We start from the raw sequence: 14,360 nt of genomic DNA on the forward strand, positions 1-14,360 counted from the left end.
TGACTGTATTTGTTTAGAACAGCAGCAGGTGTGTACTTTTGGCTGCCCTTTTTACAGTAATTAGGCCCTTAAGAATTAACAGGAACAAAATGGTACACCACCTATGAACACACAGGTTACACTTAGTAGAGGACAATACGCTCCGCTACACAACCTGTATTAGGTATTAATAGCAGGTGATTATGGCTTTTACTGCTCTGCTCACCCTAACTGGCTGGCTACTATTAGCTTTTCAGATGTTGTACACACCAGTGCTGCAGCACACAGTCAGTCGCTGTGTACTACACCCAAAATTGCACTCTCTCTCTCAATCTCTCTCCCTACTCTATCAGTGTTTTTAGGCTGGATTTGGGCTTGAGGTTAATCTCTGCAGTAATACACCCAAAATTGCACTCTCTCTCCCTACCCTATCAATGCTTCTAGGCTGGATTTGGGCTTGAGGTGAATCGCTGCTGTAAAAATGCTTTTCTGTGTAACACACATTGCTCTCTGTCCTTCTCTCTCTGCAATAGAACGCTGAAGTGACTGGCCGCAAGATGGCTGCCGATTATGTAGGGCTGTGACATCACAGAGGTGGCTGGCTGCTGATAGGCTGCATGCTGCATGTGATTCAGGGTCATCCCACATACCTGTGTTCCCGCCTTCCCAGGGTTCCTTGCCCCATGTCCTGACATGTGGAGCTGCTTTTTTTACATGCCCTGGAGCCTGGATTGTACTAAATGGAGTTTAATGAAGCGATTTGTGCGATCGAATCGCAGCGATATTCGATTTTGTTGTGAACCAAATTTTTCCTGAAATTCGGAACAAATTCGATTCGCTCATCCCTAGTCAGTATTATTCCAATTATACCAAACTTTTTATGGTAAAATTTTTTTTTTTTAACTGTACCACTCGTGTATGTGACTTTTTGATCACTTTTTATAAAATTTTAGATGTGATGTGATGTGACCAAACATCTCCTTTTTTTTTTGCCTTTGCTTTGTTTACCATGCAGGATCAGTAATATCAGAATTATAATGAAATAGCATGCGACAATAGCAAATATGTTTATTGTTTTTTTAAAGTCTTTTATTTTAAAAATGGAAAAGGGGGGGGGGATTTTTTTTAAATTTCCAAAAACATGTAACTTTTTTGTTTAACACATTTTTTGGCCCCCTAGGGGCTATTGCATTACATTGATCTATGTTATCTGCACAGCCTTTAGCAATCGCCTAGCCAGGGAAGCCCGAGGAACAAGGGTAGGCCCTGGGCTTCCCTAGCAACCCATCGTCTCCCCGTGATTAAATCATGGGGCGAGGGGTGCAGTGCCTATCACTTAATAAACTTTTCTAAACTACCTTAAGCTATGTTCCCTAACTACCTAACACCTTCCCTGCCCTTAAAAAAAATGTTTTAAGAGCTTTAAAAATCTCTGCAACTTACCTATCTTCTTGCTCACTTAGTGTGAGCACCCGGCAGGAGGATGTGGGCGTGCCCCAGCAGGCGCTGCATCACTAGGGATTTATTCTGACTGCCATATTTGGAGTCAGGAAGGAATTATCACCTCTAGTATGAGTTTTTTTTTTGCCTTCCTCTGGATCAACTCAGTAGGGACTCATTAGGGATATAGGTTGAACTTGATGGACTCTGGTCTTTTTTCAACCTTATTAATTATGTTAATATGTTACTGAAGCCTGCTGGGGGGGGGGGACTGCTTCAGGGCGCCGCTTATCCTCAGTGTTAAGAGCGCCGCTTATCCTCAGTGTTCAGAGCCCTGCTTGTCCTCAGTGTACAGTAGCCTGCTTGTGAGCATAGCGCTTCCGCCTGCCAATCAGCTGGTCACATGCTCAGCCAGCGCTGCAATTTCGGACTCGCTGCCAGGCCGGCGTGAGTCCGAAATCATTGAAAAAGCTTGCGGCCTGGACCTCCTAGGGAGACCCCCTAGTGGCCACATTTTCAAAATAAAAATACACATAAAAGGAAGCATTTTTTTAAAAATGAAATTCAATTAAAGTTGTTCTATATACAATCAGCTCATTTTTGATGATCAAACATTTTTAATGATAGGTACTCTTTAAAGGGTACCTCTCATCAAATAAACTTTTGATATATTTTAGATTAATGAATGTTGAATAACTTTCCAATAGCCTGTTAATGAAAAATATGCTTCTTTCTATTGTATTTTTCCCGATCAGTCCTGTCAGCAAGCATTTCTGACTCATGCTGGAGTCCTAAACACTCAGAGCTGCCAGCCTGCTTTGTTCCAGCCAAACAGGCTGTGAACAAAGCAGGCTGGCAGCTCTGAGTGTTCTCCTTTGTGAACAAAGCAGACTGGCAGCTCGTAGTGTTTAGGACTCCAGCATGAGTCTGAAATGCTTGCTGCCAGGACTGGTAGGGAGACCCCTAGTGGTCATTTCTTCAAAGTGGAAAATTAAATAGAAAGAAGCATATTTTTAAAAACATGCAATTGTAAAGTTATTCTGCATACATTAATCTATAATATATCAAAAGTTTTTTTGATTAGAGGTACCCTTTAATGTTTAAATGCCGTGATCTGTATAGATCACGGTATTTAACCAATTAAATGATGGATATCGGAGCAATCTCTGATGTCCATCAATACCGGCAGATGTCAGCTGTTAACAGTGGGCATAGTTAGTATAGTCCAACCAGTATTAAGTCCAACCAGGGAATTGAAGTGAAGGGTGTAAGGGGATAAGGGAAAGGGATGTAGTTTTATAATTCTGCATAAGCATTAATGTTATTTTGTTCCAGGAATGTATCTAACCCTGTTTTAAAGCTGTTAATTGTTCCTGCTGTGACCAGTTCCTGAGGTAGACCGTTCCATAAATTCACAGTCCTCACAGTAAAGAAGGCGTGTAGCCCCTTTAGACTAAGCATTTTCTTCTTCAGACAGAGGGAGTGCCCCCTCGTCCTTTGGGGGGGTTTAACCTGGAACAGTTTTTCTCCATATTTTTTGTATGGGCCATTTATATACTTATATACGTTTATCATATCCCCCCTTAAACGTCTCTTCTCAAGACTAAACAATTGTAACTCCTTTAATCGCTCCTCATAGTTAAGATGTTTCATGCCCCATATTAGTTTAGTCGCGCGTCTCTGCACCCTTTCCAACTCCGCAGTGTCCCTTTTATGAACAGCATATTCCAGGTGAGGCCGTACCAATGCTTTATAAAGGGGGAGTATTATGTCCCTGTCCCTTGAGTCCATGCCTCTTTTGATACATGACAATATCCTGCTGGCTTTAGAAGCAGCAGCCTGACATTGCATGCTATTCTGTAGTCTGTGATCTACAAGTACACCCAGATCCTTCTCTACCAGTGACTCTGCCAGTTTAATCCCCCCTAAGACATATGATGCATGCAGGTTATTAGTACCCAGATGCATAACTTTACATTTATCCACATTGAACCTCATTTGCCAAGTGGATGCCCAGACACTTAGTCTATCCAAGTCATCTTGTAACTTATGCACATCCTCTATAGACTGTACTGTGCTACAAAGCTTGGTGTCATCTGCAAAGATAGAAACAGAGCTGTTAATGCCATCCTCTATATCATTGATAAATAAATTAAACAACAACGGGCCCAGTACTGAACCTTGGGGCATCTCCCGCTTATTATGCCAACCTGACCCGCGGGCCCACGTTATGCCTGCTCACCAGTCCCAACATATTTGATAAAAGTAGTATAACTTAATTAGAATTATATAAATTTGGTATCACTGTCATCATAAAGACCAAAGTGAACTGTAAAGGGAACAGTGCAAAAAACAAAATCTTTTAAAATGTGCACAATTGCAATTTTTTTCCATTTCAGCCCACAAATAATTAATTTTGTGCTTCACGTTACATTTTATGATAAAATGAAAGCTGCCTTTAAAAAGTACAATTGGTCTCTCAAAAAAAAAAAATAAAAAAAAAAGGCCTCATGTGGTTCTATATGTGGAAAAAAAATGGTGTCCCTTAGAAAATGAGGAGTTACAAAAATTGCTGATAGGGTTGAATAGTGTGTAAATTTTTTTTTGTCATGTGTGCATATAATAATCAGCTAAAATACACCCTTATTCATTTCTATGATTTTGTTTTAAGACATAGAGGGAGATTTATGAAAACCTGTGCAGAGTAAAAGTTGTCCAGTTGCCCATAGAAACCAATCAGCTTGCTTCTTTCATTTTTAAAAAGGCCTCTGAAAGATGAAAGTAGAATCTGATTGGTTGCTATGGGCAACTGGACAACTTTTACTTTGCACAGGTTTCTATGAATCTCCCCCTATGTAAGCAAAATTTAGTTAATAGAAAGTCCTAAAATTAGGTAAACACAACTTCAGATGAAGAACAGCAGATTCTAACGTGTCATTATTAACCCCTTAAGGACACAGGGCGTAAATGTACGTCCTGGTGCAGTGGTACTTAACGCATCAGGACGTACATTTACGTCCTATACATCACCACGAGCAGGGTCATGCGCTGCAGGTCGCCGATAATGGCAGACATCCGCAATCACCGGGAATGTCCACCGTTAACCCATTAGATGCCGTGATCAATACAGTAACTAAAATGGATGATCAGATCACCCGCAGCGCTGCCGCGGAGATCCAATCATCCAAAATGGCACCTGCCTCTACTACCTTCCACGAGTCTTCTGCTCGAGCAGACCAGAGCAGAAGATGACCATTAACCCTGATCAGTGCTATGCCCTATGCATAGCACTGAACAGTATTAGCAATCGAATGATTGCTATAAATAGTTCCCTATGGGGACTATTAAAGTGTAAAAATAAAAGTAAATAAAATGGGAAAAATCCCCTCCCCCAATAAAAATGTAAATGTAAAATGTAGCTTTTCCCCATTTTACCCCCAAAAAGTGTAAAAAAAAAATAAAAAAAAAATGTATAAACATATTTGGTATCGCCGCGTGCGTAAATATCCAAACTATTAAAATATAATGTTAATTATCCCGTAAGGGGAACGGCATGAGCGTAAAAAAAAAAAAAAAGTACAGAATTTCTGCTTTTTTTATTACATTTTATTCCAAATAAAATTGCTAAAAAATGCATTAAAAGTTTTATGTATGCAAATGTGGTAAAAAAAAAAAAAAAAAAGTGCACTCATTTGGTTAAAAAGTTTGCAATTTTTTTTAAAGCTGTATAATAATAGAAATGTAATCATGGGTATCATTTTTATCATATTGACCCACAGAATAAAGAAAACAGGTCTATTTTACCGTAAAGTGTACAACACGAAAACGGAACCTTCCAAAATTAGCAAAATTTTGGTTTTCTTATCATTGTCCCCACACACAGTATTTTTTGGGTTGCGCGTTACATTTTATGTTAAAGTGAGTGATGTCATTACACAGGACAACTGGTCGCGCAAAAAACAAGCCCTCATACTAGACTGTGGATGAAAATATATTATGATATATAGTTATGATTTTTAGAAGGCAAGGAGGAAAAAACGAAAACATAAAAATAAAATTGAGTCCGCCCATCCATTTGGTCCTTAACCCCTTAACCCCTTAAGGACCGGAGGTTTTTCTGTTTTTGCATTTTCGTTTTTTGCTCCTTGCCTTTAAAAAATCATAACTCTTTCAAATTTACACCTAAAAATCCATATGATGGCTTATTTTTTGCGCCACCAATTCTACTTTGTAATGACGTCAGTCATTTTGCCCAAAAATCTATGGTGAAGCGGGAAAAAAAATCATTGTGCGACAAAATTTAAAAAAAAACGCAGTTCTGTAACTTTTGGGGGCTTCCGTTTCTACACAGTACATTTTTCGGTAAAAATGACACCTGATATGTATTCTGTAGGTCCATACGATTAAAATGATACCCTACTTATATAGGTTTGATTTTGTCGGACTTCTGGAAAAAATCATAACTACATGCAGGAAAATTAATACGTTTAAAATTGTCATCTTCTGACCCCTATAACTTTTTTATTTTTCCGTGTATGGGGCGGTATGAGCGCTCATTTTTTGCGCCGTGATCTGAAGTTTTTAACGGTACCATTTTTGCATTGATAGGACTTATTAAATGATATAAAAAGTGACCAAAAATGCACTATTTTGGACTTTGGAATTTTTTTGCGCGCACGCCATTGACCGAGGGGTTTAATTAATGATATATTTTTATAATTCAGACATTTCCGCACGCGGTGATACCACATATGTTTATTTTTATTTTTATTTACACTGTGTTTTTTTTTTTATTGGAAAAGGGGGGTGATTCAAACTTTTAATAGGGGAGGAGTTAAATGATCTTTATTCACTTTTTTTTTTCACTTTTTTTTTGCAGTGTTATAGGTCCCATAGGGACCTATAATACTGCACACACTGATCTCCTATGCTGATCACTGGTTTCTCATAAGAAACCAGTGATCAACGATTCTGCCGGATGACTGCTCATGCCTGGATCTCAGGCACTGAGCAGTCATTCGGCGATCGGACAGCGAGGAGGCAGGTAGGGGCCCTCCCGCTGTCCTGTCAGCTGTTCGGGATGCCGCGATTAGCCGCGGCTATCCCGAACAGCCCGACTGAGCTAGTCGGGAACTTTCACTTTCACTTTTAGCCGCGCGGCTCAGCTTTGAGCGCGCGGCTAAAGGGTTAATAGCGCGCGGCGCCGCGATCGGCGCTGCGCGCTATTAGAGGCGGGTCCCGGCTTCACTATGACGCCGGGCCCGCCATGATATGACGCGGGGTTACTGTGTAACCCCGCGTTATATCAGAAGAGCAGGACCAAGGACGTACCGGTACGTCCTTGGTCCTTAAGGGGTTAAGGACCAGGGGTTTTTCCGTTTTTGCATTTTCGTTTTTTGCTCCTCACCTTTAAAAAAATCATAACTCTTTCAATTTTGCACGTAAAAATCCATATGATGGCTTATTTTTTGCGCCACCAATTCTATTTTGTAATGACATCAGTCATTTTACCCAAAAATCTACAGCGAAAAGGAAAAAAAATCATTGTGAGACAAAATTGAAAAAAACATAAAACGCCATTTTGTAACTTTTGGGGGCTTCCGTTTCTACACAGTACATTTTTCGGTAAAAATGACACATGCTCTTTATTCTGTAGGTCCATACGGTTAAATGATACCCTACCTATATAGGTTTGATTTTGTCGTACTTATGCAAAAAATCATAACTACATGTAGGAAAATTTATACGTTTAAAATTGTCATCTTCTGACCCCTATAACCTTTTTTATTTTTACATGTATTGGGAGGTATGAGGGCTCATTTTTTGCGCTATGATCTAAAGTTTTTTGCTGTCCCATTTTTGTATTGATCAGACTTATTGATTGCTTTTTATTCATTTTTACATGATATAAAAAGTGACCAAAAATACACTATTTTGGATTTTGGAATTTTTTTGCGCGTACGCCATTGTCCGTGCGGTTTAATTAATGATATATTTTTATAGTTCGGACATTTACGCACGCGGGAATACCACATATGTTTATTTTTATTTACACTGTTTTATTTACATTGTTTTTTAAATGGGAAAAGGGGGGTGATTCTAACTTTTAATAGGGAAGGGGCTAAATGATCTTTATTCACTTTTTTTTTTTTTTTTTTGCACACTGATCTTTTACATTGTTCAATGCTTTCTCATAGGAAAGCATTAATCAATGATTCTGACGCTTGACTGCTCATGCCTGGATCTCAGGCACTGAGCAGTCATTCGGCGATCGGACACCAGGAGGCAAGGTAGGAGACCCTCCACGTGTCCCGCAGCTGTTCGGGATGCCGCGATTACGCCGCGGTGATCCCGATCGGCTCCCTGAGCTAACTGGCATGGTTTTACTTTCACTTTAGATGCGGCGTTCAACTTTGATCGCCGCGTCTAAAGGGTTAGGGCTATCAGTGCCGCTCGCTAATAGCCACGGGCCATGCCTTGGCCCCGCGTTATAGATCGGGAGCTGACTCATGACATAACGTTACGTCATGGGTCCTTAACAAATTAAGGGGTTAAACAGACAAACATACACCAAACTTATTATACAGACTTATTGGGGCAGATTTAGGAAGCTGTCTAAAAGAAAGACTTTCTCTGGTGCTCATAGAAACCAATCACAGTGCAGCTTTCCTTTTTCACGAGAAAAATTTGAAATTAATGCTGTTCTGTGATTGGTTCCTATAGGCAACAGAGGCAGTGTTTCTTTTAGCCAGCTTCTTATATTTCAGTGGTGCAGCCTGGCACCACTAGTGATATTTCTATGCTTCTTAACCCCCTAACGACATAGCCCATTTTAGCCTTAAAGGGGTACTCTGCTGAAAACATCTTTTCCAATATCCAAAGGATAGGAGATAAGATGTTAGATCGCCGGGGTCCCGCCGCTGTGGCACCCGTCATTCGTTGCACGGAGCGAACTCTGATCCATGCCCAATGAATGGCGATGCCTGCCGCCACACCTCCTCCATTCACGTCTATGGGAGGAGGCATGACAGCTATGTACTAGCCGTTATGCCCCTCCCATAGACATGAATGGAGGGGGCGTGGCTTGATGTCACGAATGTGGAAGCTGCAAGCTTCTGTGTTCCGGCCACCGCCGCTGCCAGCCCGGAGATCGCAGGGGTTCACAGCGGCGGGACCCCTGCAATCTAACTTCTTATCCCCTATCCTTTGGATAGGGGATAAGATGTTTAGAGCGGAGTACCCCTTTAAGGAAAGAGCCAATTTTCATTTTTGCCTTTTTGTCTTTTCCTCCTCCACTTTTAAAATACATAACTTTATTTTTCCACAAACAGACCCATATGAGGGCTTCTTTTTTGCAATTTTTCTTTGCAATAACATCTTTTATTTTACCATAAAATGTATCTCAAAACCCAAAAATGATTTTGTGAGCTAAAATTTATAAGAAAACTGCACTTAAGCAACTTTTGGGGGGGGGGGTGGTTGTTTTTTTACGCAGTGCACTTTATAGTAAAAATTATACATTATCTTTATTCTGTAAGTCAATAATTATTTGATTAAATTGATTTCCAATTTATATTGTTTTTTTTTATTTTTTTTAAATGCAATTTTTTTTAAACATAATTGGTATGCATAAACATGTCCTTTTCTGACCCCTATACATTTTTTATTTTTCAGAATACCATTTTTTATGCGCTGTGATCTATAGTTTTTATCTGTATCATTTTTCTTTTGATGGGACTTTTTGATTGCTTTTTATTAATATTTGGTCCGGTATATGATGTGGTATAAATCAGTATTTTTGGTGTTTGGTATTTTTTATGTTTACGCCGCTTACTGTTCGAGATTATAAAAAGGATATTTTAATAGATCGGACAAATCTGTACACAGCAATACCAAATGTGTTAATTTTTAAAAAGATTTTTAAAGGGGTGCTCTGGGGAAATAAAAAATAAAAATGCCCCAATACCTGTTCTTTGTCCCCTGTAGTTATCAATGTGGTTTTGACAGCTCTTGTTGCCCCTGTCATCTCCATAATATTTTTTTTCCTTGCTTACATCCCATACTACAACTCCCAGAAGTCAGTGCAGCTCTGTGTAATGGCTGCCGGCCAATTGCTTTCACGATCTGTGTGCATGCTGTGTTGTTGTAAACAGTCAGCACACACTACATGTATTTTCTTTTAAACTATCCTTCACCCCAGTGAATGGCAGGCGTCAGTAACAAGATCTACAGCAGGCAAAGAGCAGCGTTATGTGCTGAGTTGTGACTAAGGATGTTCACTGCGCTTCCCTGCCGTCACACAGGGAGGGGAGGTGTGCCTCTGAAGCCAGAAATCATGTGGCGTTTGTCTTGCAGGAGGGTGGGGGCTAATCTCATTGAGGGGTTTACACAAAGACAAGCAGGATCAGATTATGACGTCTCTCTCACTCCCTGCATGTGACAGCTGAAAGAGGGAAACTGCTCTATATAACTAATAAATCATATTTAGACAAAATAAATAGGAGTGTGAGAGGAAAAGGATGGGCATGGTTTTAGTTCCCTGGAGTACCCCTTTAATTAATTTTTCTTGTAAAATGGGGAAATAAGAGTGATTTTTTTTTTTTAATTAGGGGAAGGGGTTTTATACAATTCTTTTTTTTATTTTACACTTATTTTACACTAATGATATGATTCCCATAGGGGACTTTTATATTCAATAATTAGATTGCATTCACTGTATAATGCTATGCCCAGGCTTTATCAGTGGATCATCGACTGGCAGCATGAGACAGGTAAGGGGACCCTCCTTCGCCATTTTAGCTCACTGAATCCCCGCAATCATGTCAGGGGAATCAGTGAGGTCCACTTAGCTACCAAAACTACAAAAAAAATCTCCCAGATGGTCCTAGGGTAAATCAAGCCAAAGTAACCTAAGGGGAACCCCCTCAGGGGAACCCTAAACTAAAGACCCCCCCCCTAAAAACAGTGTGCTTTATTAAACTTCGTAGAGCTATTTCTAACCAAACTTAAAAACACAGAGTGGCTCCAATATTGTGCTGTTACAAGCACTATTGCACAATCAGTGACCAAGTATATGGCTCTTTATTGCAGTGTGGTATATTGTATCTGCCAAAGCACAATTGATATCACCACCTGGGGTAGAGGTGGGAGAGGATAGTGGTACAGAGGTGCAGGACAGTCAGGCAGCTAGCTGGGTTACAGTTAGAAAACAGGGTAGAGGGAAAAGTGTCAGGGAGGCTAGTCCTGAACTGGCACATCCCAACAAGTTTGCCCGTTTGGCAGATGAGGGGGATACCATTTTAGAGCTACCAGTACTGCAGCAAGATACTGCCTCTGACTGCCAGGGGGGTGTCTGCTCCAGTAAGGATGGAAGGAGGAGTGCAGGGCAGGCCAGACAGGTACTGGTAGTGGGGGACTCAATTATTAGGGGGACAGACAGGGCAATCTGTCACAAAGACCGGGATCGCCGAACAGTGTGTTGTCTTCCTGGTGCTCGGGTTCGGCAGATTGTGGATCGGGTTGACAAGTTGCTGGGTGGGGCTGGAGAGGACCCAGCAGTCATGTTACATATTGGCACCAATGGCAAAGTAAGAGGTAGGTGGAGTGTCCTTAAAAATGATTTCAGCAACTTAGTCTGCAAGCTTAAGGCAAAGACCTCCAAGGTAGTATTTTCTGAAATATTACCTGTACCACAAGCCACACCAGAGAGGCAGTGGGAGATCAGGGAGGTAAACAAGTGGCTCAGAAGCTGGTGTAGGAAGGAGGGGTTTGGGTTCATGGAGAACTGGGCTGACTTCGCTGTCAGTTACCGGCTCCACCGTAGGGACGGCTGTGCTTGGGGAGAAGATGGCAAGAGAGGTGGAGGAGTGTTTAAACTAGGGACTAGGGGGGAGGGAACCTACAACATAGAGGGGGAAGATAGTGTGGATAGAGAGGGGGACTAAGTAATATACCTTGGGGTGGAGCAGAGGGAGGGATTAGAATAGTTAATAGGGATAGGCTTCATAGGAAGAAAAAACATACACCATTGAATTGCATGATGACTAATGCCAGAAGTCTGACCAACTGGAGTGGTTGATGTCTGAGGAGAATTATGACATAGTGGGTATAACAGAGAATTGGACGATACCTGTGACTGGGCGGTCAACATACATGGTTATAGTCTATTCAGGAAGGATCGGACAAAACAGAAAGGGGGAGGAGTTTGTATGTGAAATCGAGTCTGAAGGCCGCACTATGGATGGATATAGGGGAGGGAAACGATAATGTGGAGTCATTATGGGTAGAAATATATGGAGATAAAAATTTTAAAAATCCTGATAGGGGTTTGCTATAAGCCACCAAACATAATGGAAGAGGCAGAAGATCAATTACTGAGGCAAATAAACAAGGCAGCAAATCAAAATGACGTGATAATAATGGGGGACTTTAACTATCCTGATATAAATTGGGAGACTGAGACCTGTGAATCTCATAAAGGAAACAGGTTTCTGACTATAGCTAAAGACAATTATCTGTCCCAAATGGTGCAGGGCCCGACCAGAGGGGGCGCCCTACTAGACTTAATATTAACCAGCAGACCTGATAGAGTAACTAATGTGCAAGTAGAAGGATACATAGTAAATAGTGACCATAATGTAATACATTATAACTTGTTCTTCAATAAGGGAATCTCTCGAGGGGCCACAAAAACAATGAACTTTAGGAAGGTAAAGTTCGATCAACTCAGAGAAGCCCATAACAATATAAAATGGGATGTCCTCAAAAACAAGAATACTGACACTAAATGGGAGACTTTTAAAAATATCTTAAATTTTCACTGCAAGATGTGATTAGGGGAATAAAAGGGTCAGAAATAAAAGAAAACCAATATGGATGAACAAAAATGTTAAGGGGGCAATAAATGACAAAAATAAAGCATTTAAACTACTAAAACAGGACGTCGGTGAGGAAGCATTAAAAGCTATAGAGAAAAAAGTAAGATTTGTAAAAAACAGATAAAACCACAAAAATAGAGACAGACTCATTGCCAAAGAGAGTAAAACTAACCCCAAAATGTTCTTTAACTATATAAATAGCAAAAAGATCAAAAATGAAAATGTGGGCCCTTTAAAAAATGATGAGGAAGAAATTATAAATGGGGATCAGGAAAAAGCAAATATATTAAACAAATTCTTCTCCACTGTGTTCACCAAGGAAAATGAAATAGACAAATCACCAGGTCCAGATGGCATTCACCCCCGTGTTCTAAAGGAATTAAGTAATGTGATAGACAGACCCCTATTTTTGATATTCATGGACTCTATAGTGACAGGTACTGTTCCCCAGGACTGGCGCATGGCAAATGTGGTGCCAATATTTAAAAAGGGATCAAAAGGTGACCCCCGGAATTACAGACCTGTTAGTTTAACCTCCGTTGTATGTAAATTGTTTGAGGGTTTTCTAAGGGATGCAATTCTGGAATATCTTAATAAAAATAAATGCATGACCCCATATCAGCAGGGCTTTACGAGGGATTGGTCCTGTCAAACTAACCTAATCAGCTTTTATGAGGAGTTGAGCTCCAGACTGGACCAGGGTGAATCACTGTATGTCGTATATCTGGATTTTTCCAAAGCATAAAAGGTTGGTGCATAAAATGAGAAGGATGGGGCTGGGGGAGTATGTGTGTAAGTGGGTAAGTAAATGGCTCAGTGATAGGAAACCGAGGGTGGTTATTAATGGTACTTATTCTGATTGGGTGACTGTTACTAGTGGGGTACCACAGGGGTCCTTTTTCTGTCCTGTTCTATTTAATATATTTATTAATCACCTTGTAGAGGGGTTGAATAGTAAAGTAGCAATCTTTGCAGATGATACTAAACTTTGTAAAGCGGTAAACACTATAGAGGACAGTGCACTGTTACAAATTGATCTGGATAGGTTGGAGGTTTGGGCTGGGAAGTGGCAGATGAGGTTCAACACTAATAAATGTAAGGTAATGCACATGGGGAAGAAAAATCCGGGCTGGGATTATGTATTAAATGGGAGAACACTTGGGACGACTGACATTGAAAAGGATTTAGAAGTCTTAGTTAATAGTAAATGTAGCTGTATTGACCAGTGTCGGGCAGCTGCTGCCAAGGCAAATAAAATCATGGGGTGCATCAATAGGGGCCTAGATGCCCACGACAAGGAAATAATTCTACCGCTGTACAAATCACTAGTCAGACCACATATAGAATACTGTGTACAGTACTGGGCACCAGTGTACAAGAAAGATATAGGGGAGCTGGAGAGGGTTCAAAGACTGGCAACCACAGTAATACGGGGAATGGGAGGACTACAGTACCCAGAAAGATTATCAGAATTAGGGTTATTTAGTTTAGAAAAAATAAGGCTTAGGGGAGACCTAATAACTGTATAAATATATCAGGGGATAATACAGTCATCTCCCCCATGATCTATTTATACTCAGGACTGTATCTATAACAAGGGGGCATCCTCTACGTTTAGAAGAAAGAATGTTTCTACACCAGCACAGATGGGGTTCTTTACTGTAAGAGCAGTGAGATCGTGGAATTCTCTGCCTGAGGAGGTGGTCATGGGGAACTCTGTAAAAGAGTTCAAAAGGGGTCTGGATGCATTTTTGAAGAGTAATAACATTACACGTTATGGATTCTAGATCTATAGGGACAGAAGGTTGATGCAGGGATTTATTCTGACATATTTGGAGTTGGGAAGGAATTTTTACCTCTAGTATGAGTTTTTTTTCCTTCCTCTGGATCAACTCAGTAGGGACTCATTAGGGTTATAGGTTGAACTTGATGGACTTTGGTCTTTTTTCAACCTTATGAACTATTTTACTATGTTAATAAGGCTACCACACTATTGTAAAATCTATCTTTTTAAGACATTGGAGAACACTGCTGCTAATTAAAAACACACACTAAAGCCTCCCT

The sequence above is a fragment of the Hyla sarda genome, chromosome 3, assembly GCF_029499605.1.
Source record: "Hyla sarda isolate aHylSar1 chromosome 3, aHylSar1.hap1, whole genome shotgun sequence".
NCBI lineage: Eukaryota > Metazoa > Chordata > Amphibia > Anura > Hylidae > Hyla > Hyla sarda.